The sequence below is a fragment of the Balearica regulorum genome, chromosome 4 (assembly GCF_011004875.1).
Source record: "Balearica regulorum gibbericeps isolate bBalReg1 chromosome 4, bBalReg1.pri, whole genome shotgun sequence".
Classification (NCBI taxonomy): Eukaryota; Metazoa; Chordata; class Aves; order Gruiformes; family Gruidae; genus Balearica; species Balearica regulorum.
In genome coordinates, this window is record NC_046187.1 from 70,533,338 (window position 1) to 70,539,226 (window position 5,889).

The following is a 5,889-nucleotide window of genomic DNA, read 5'->3' on the forward strand; positions in this document are numbered from 1 at the left end:
TCTTTTGTCTTGCAGTCAGCTGCAATTAATTAAGAACAGTGCTGGACTCAAGATATGTTCCTATGGAAACACCTGACACAATTTCAGGTAGGCTATGAAGGACTGATGACTTCTTGGACAGCAGAATTCCAAGACGTTATACATCATGAATAGATATAAATAGATGAACAGAATACCCAGACTTTAATTTCACTGCTTACAAAAATATTATCAAAGACAGTATCAAAAATATTAGTAATGTCAGTATGTATTTATATGACTGCCACAGCTTTTACTCAGCCTACAATCCCTATTATTCTATTATAGATGAAATTAGGTTTGTGAGACACAGTATATTCTTAATCATAATGTCCGTTAAGTATTACTTTATCATCTTATGGAAGCTTGTATGCTGACTTTATTTTCACTCTACTGTGAACTGCACTTCTAGATTGCTTCTGATAGTTCATTAAGAACACCCTAAGGTGAAATGTATTGGGCCCAGCCGAGTAGAAAACATCTAAAAGTGACTATTTTCCTTTAACTCATTCTATTCAAATTCATTCCTCTTTCTTTAATGCACTGTATTCTTTTTGCATGTGGCAGGATCTTGCAGGATACGCATATTCACAGGGACACATCAGGGGGGATGAAGTTATTTGAGATTATAGGCAGTTCTTCAACAACAAAGCATGGAGCAGAAAGAAGCAAAATGCCATTTACATCTGTATATTTTTCTCCAACTCACTATAACCATTTATTAGAAGAATAAGGAGTTTCTATGACTCATGATCATTTCCATGAGACTGTTGGTTCCATAAATTCGAATCACACACACAAATCTATGAGCTAGAGCAGACGCAGTGTGGGTCTGGCAGCCCACTAATAATGAGCTAATAGGAGGTAAGGAACAGTACAGCAGTATTTTTAGAAAACTACAAACTTAGGGATCCTGCTGAGCAGTGACTTGGTCTTAGGTCTGCCTAGTCCACCCACCTGCTCTCAACAGCTAGGTGAGCTTGCACGTTGCAACTTCAGACCTGGTAGCTCTTGCCAAATGGCCCTTTGCACAATATTCGTGACCTGGAACGGCCTGGAAGGCCCTACAGGAGGGTGGGCTGCAAAGCAGGAAATCTGCCTACGAGAATGGGTTTGATATTTCTTGTCTTTTTGCTTCTGCATAAAACTAAGGCTTTTAACACTCTGTGTAAGAAGACTGAATCTTCCAGAGTAGATAGAATATTTAACTGCAACACCAAAACATCAAATCCAAGTCCCTGCTCTTGATCAGAAAGATCAGAGAATTGAATCTGTGTCTTCTACAACTCAGAAAAAAATACTGATATTTTGGTTCTTGGATCTCGTGGAGGGGAAAAACTAAGGGGCCTTTTCTTTCCCTCTTTCATTCTCCACTCTTCCCTCTTCAAACACACGTTTTGACCAGATCTACCCTTGTCTCCTTATACACACCCTCACACATCAAACAGCTCTTCCAAACACAAGTTGTGATGCTTTGTTCTTCTGGATTTTTTTCTTTTTTATGAATCAGTATTTTCTAATAAAAAAACCCAGACTTTTTTCTTTTTTGTTCCCAACCACCTGCTCAAATATACATTTATGTTTTCACCACAGACCTTATATTTAATGATAAAGTTTGAGATAGGATTGCCCTTCTACAGCTAGAAAAAGGCCTGTTAAGAATGACAGAATTTAAAGCATATGATTTCTAAGCCTGTTCGGTTATTAATGGTCTGAATTTCCTCCCCTTAAACATACCAACACAAACTGTTCTTTTGGCTAGAAACAGAGTGAAGAACAGAGCTGGCTGTGGCGTTTCCTTCAAATCATCCTGTCTCTGTGCCAACAGCCTACCTTTTTTCTCTTGCACCAAATGCAATGAGTTCAGAGTAGCTGCGTCTCATGTTAGAGGAGAATGAGCTCTTGATTCTTTAATTTGCTTTCAGTATACTTTGAGAGTATTTCTTGAATACATTTTGGCCTCATTAACGCTTCCTAAAATTATTTATTGGCATCAGTTTGAGCACAACACAGAGTAGAAGAATGACCCCTGCTTTTCAACTATTGTTAGGGGATGGGGGAAAAGAGAAAGAAATTGTCCTTAAAAGTATATTTCTAAGGCAGAGCTTGCCTGACTTATGAAGGCAGCCAAGAAAGTTCTCATTTTGCTTGAACTGATATGTTTGTGAAAATCTCAGTTCTCCCCTCACCCCTTCTTTTCTTCTGCAATGTCCAGTCTTGAAAACAAACTGACAGATGTTCTCTTGGATCAGCTTGTGAGACTTGCAATGTCAGGAGTGCAAACAGACTTTAGCTGTTTAGTTCAGGAAATGAGATGCAGACAATCTGATAAATAAACAGTGTTTATTAATCCAGTTTAAAGTGTGCTTTGGATTTCTTTTCAAAATACTCCTACAAGGAACCGAGGATGAATATTAAACATGTGCTCTTAATTTAGAGACCTCAATGGCAAGGTCAGAGTGATCTTTAACTTACACAATTTGTATAGTGAGGTTACAACAGAAGTGAATGTTTCTGAACTTTAACCATATTAAGGAAACAATAACAAGAAATTTGAATTACATAGAAATTCACTCCAAAGAAATTTTTAAGATTTTTAAATACATAGAGATAAATTAGAATCATAGGATTTAGGACAGTGTGTGAATTACTGTAAATCACTTTGTGATTTAAATTGAGAGATGCAGAGATTTAAACCAGCTGATACATAATTACCCAGTTTGGATTTGGACAAGACAGAGTGGAAAATATTCTCATACTCAGGCAATTAAGTATGCATTTTACTGGCTACAGGGTCACAAATTTAGATTTAGACATCATCCACATGGCACTTCCTTTACCAGCAGCATATAGATCCCCAGTGCAGCACTAAGGCATCATTTCACTGTTAATTCTATGTAGTGTCATGTGCCACCCCACTTCTCTGTTGTGGCTATGTGGACTACACAGCACAGAAGAGACCAGCATCCACCCGTGGCTCCGACAACACATACACAGCCAGGAACCATAAACCTGCCTTGCATTTACATCAGGAGATGCAAACAAGCAGGAACAACAGGACAATTAACTTCATAAAAAGCCAACAAGGACTTTTCTCGTATTGTGAGAAAGGGAAGAAGAGGGTTTAGAATGCAGTAGGTGAGTTTTGGAGCAATCTCCTAATATTCTCTTAAAGGCATGGTAACTACATGCTTCACTGTTCTTGGGAATGACATAAAATCACAATTTGGCCCTCAAGAGAGAAGACAGATACACACTGAGTCACCAGTAATATTTCTTGCATTGCTTTGGATTTGTCTTGAGGCACCTCCCTGCCAGCTATGCAGTAAGCATCACTTCCACCAGACAGAGGTGATTCAGAACCCATGAAACGGTCATCTTTCCAAGTGTATGGAGAACTATTACTGAATGAGTTATCATTTAAATAGCTTTTAGTGCCACATTTGAATTTTGAATTAATTCAAATTTTACTGAAAGGTGTTCAACAAGTAGCACTGAGCCATGAAACCTCTTACTCACTATTCCCAAGAGGAACACCCAATACTTGATGTGACTTCCATGTTTTTTCCTAGCCTTACTCTCTGCATCACTCTCTTTTTTTGGAATAATGAATTTTGAAAGAAAAAAAATGGTTGCAGAGACTGAGGTATCCCTTATAGTTCTCATTTTATCTCCTATAATAAACAGGAGCCTGATCAGTACCCCTCGGAATATAATTAATGCCCAGTCCTAGCAGTGGCAATACTATACATACGCTTATCTGAGAGAAATTATATGTCATCTGTTTTATTTTGACTACAAGACAACAGTCAGCAGAAAATACCTTGCAGATTTTTTTTTTTCATCTTAAATTAATGAGATGCAGACTGATGAACCAATTATGGAAGATTCTGTGAAACTCCTTATACTCATCCTAGATTGCAAACTCTTCAGTCAAGGTTGCTTTCTTTATCTGCCCACATTTGTCCTGTTTTCCTAAAACCTGTTTGAAGCCTCCAAGTGTGACTACAGAAAGAGATATCTAATAGGAATATCAGTTCAGCTATGAAAGATTCTGGTCTAACAGCAGTAACTCCCAGACTGCTATTTGTAATTTGAAACATTTTCCCCAACATCTTGGTTGTAACTAAGGTCATCATAAACAATGAAAATATTCACGTTACATCCACACAGAGTCTTGTTTCTTTCTGACCCATGTTTCACACATAACACTTTTCGTTTTCATTAGTCTCCTGTTTCCTTAAAGGGCAAGTTTAGATCAAAACATAAACATCTTCCGTATTTTAGATACTGCTCTACAAATAGTTATTTAGTAAACCTTACCTTTCAAAAGTGACAAGATGTGTTCTACAGCAAAATTTTACAGTTTTCTCATCACAAGACATTTAATGCCTTTCGCTGTCATGTATACTTTCTTTTTCCATAAGTGAGACTGCAGTTGTTTGGAGAATCCAGTCTTGGACCATCTCTGTCCCTACAACAGAGGAAACAATAAAACACTAACTGTAGTGGGGGATTCTGGATCCTGCCTACTGCATTAAGAGGTCTTTAATTAAAAGACAGCATCATAATTTCTTTTTATGACCATACAGCCAGATGCAGCTGATCAGCAAATATTGCCTACTTAAACCTGGTTCACTGAACACACCAGGAGAAAGTCTGAGGTAGTACTGTGCATGATTGCATGGCTTTTATCCCTTGCATGAAAAAGAGGGAAGGGGGAACTGCAGGCAGAAGTCAAGGTTGGAAGTGTCATATGCAGCAAGTAAGACTTGCCAAGTTTGGTATGGTCTCTGGGTGTGCTATGTCAGAGGTCTTTCTCCTTAAGTCAGCTTAACTTTACTGGAAGCCAGCTCAATCCATATCTAGGTTAATTAATTTGAAAGTTATGAATAGTTGCTACCTCAGAGCAAAAATGTGAGTATTTTGTTGGTAAGGATGGCATATACAAGCAAGGTTTACTCTGCATGTTATGAAGACTGTGTGGGTGAGTAGTTAACAGAGCTCAACAGATGGTCTGTTCCACCTGACAGTGTTACTGGATACTTTGTGATTAATAATAGCTAAAAAACCACCCCAATCCTCAAGAACTCAGACTTTGGCAATACCTTCAACTAACATTATATAGAAGCTACCAAATGTTTTGTTTAAGTGACAGTGGGGAGCCCAGCAGATCCCCTTTGGCTGTTGGAAAGTGTCTCGTACCACTTGCTGTGATGCCATGAACGAGCCAGTGGCTACCAGGGGTACATTCAGCTCAGGTATGTTTGGCTTCATCACCTGAAAAAGGGATTCATGTCCAAGCGTCCCTGTGTTTAATATCACAACAGGGGTCCAACCCTGATTAGCCTCTGGCAGTGGTGACAAATGTCCTTATTAACGCTGACATTAAAGATGAGGATGACGGAAGGCAAAATGGTGGCAAGCTTTGTACCCCCAGCTCTCACAGAGGTCACAACTGCTTTCTTCACATAACTTCTCTTACACGTGTATATTTAATAGTCCACCTCGCTCACCCAGAGCAGCTGGCGTCGATCGGAGGGCCGCAGCCGGCTCACCCTCAGCCTTTCCCCGCTCGGGGTGGTGATTTACCAGCAGACGGGCAGTACCCGCCCCGCGGCTGAGGGAAGCAGGCCCTCCCGGCTCTGCCCGCCCGCAGGGACTCCGTTCAGCCCGGCCCGGCCCGCCTGAGGGCTCCCCTTCAGCCAGGCCCCCCCGGCCCGGCAGCCCGCCCGCAGGGAGCCGTCCCTCCCCGGCCGGGGTGGGGCCTGGCAGTCGTTGCCGCCGCGGAGCTGCCGCGGCTGCTGTTGGAGGCGGCGGCGGCCCCGGGCACGTCCCACATAAAACCCTGCCGCTGCGCTCGACGCCGTG

General features: G+C 40.9%; 1 protein-coding gene; it reads right to left on the reverse strand.

Annotated features, from left to right (window-relative positions):
- Positions 1-5,889, reverse strand: part of ABLIM2 (actin binding LIM protein family member 2) — a 341,805-nt gene that overhangs the window by 214,610 nt on the left and 121,306 nt on the right.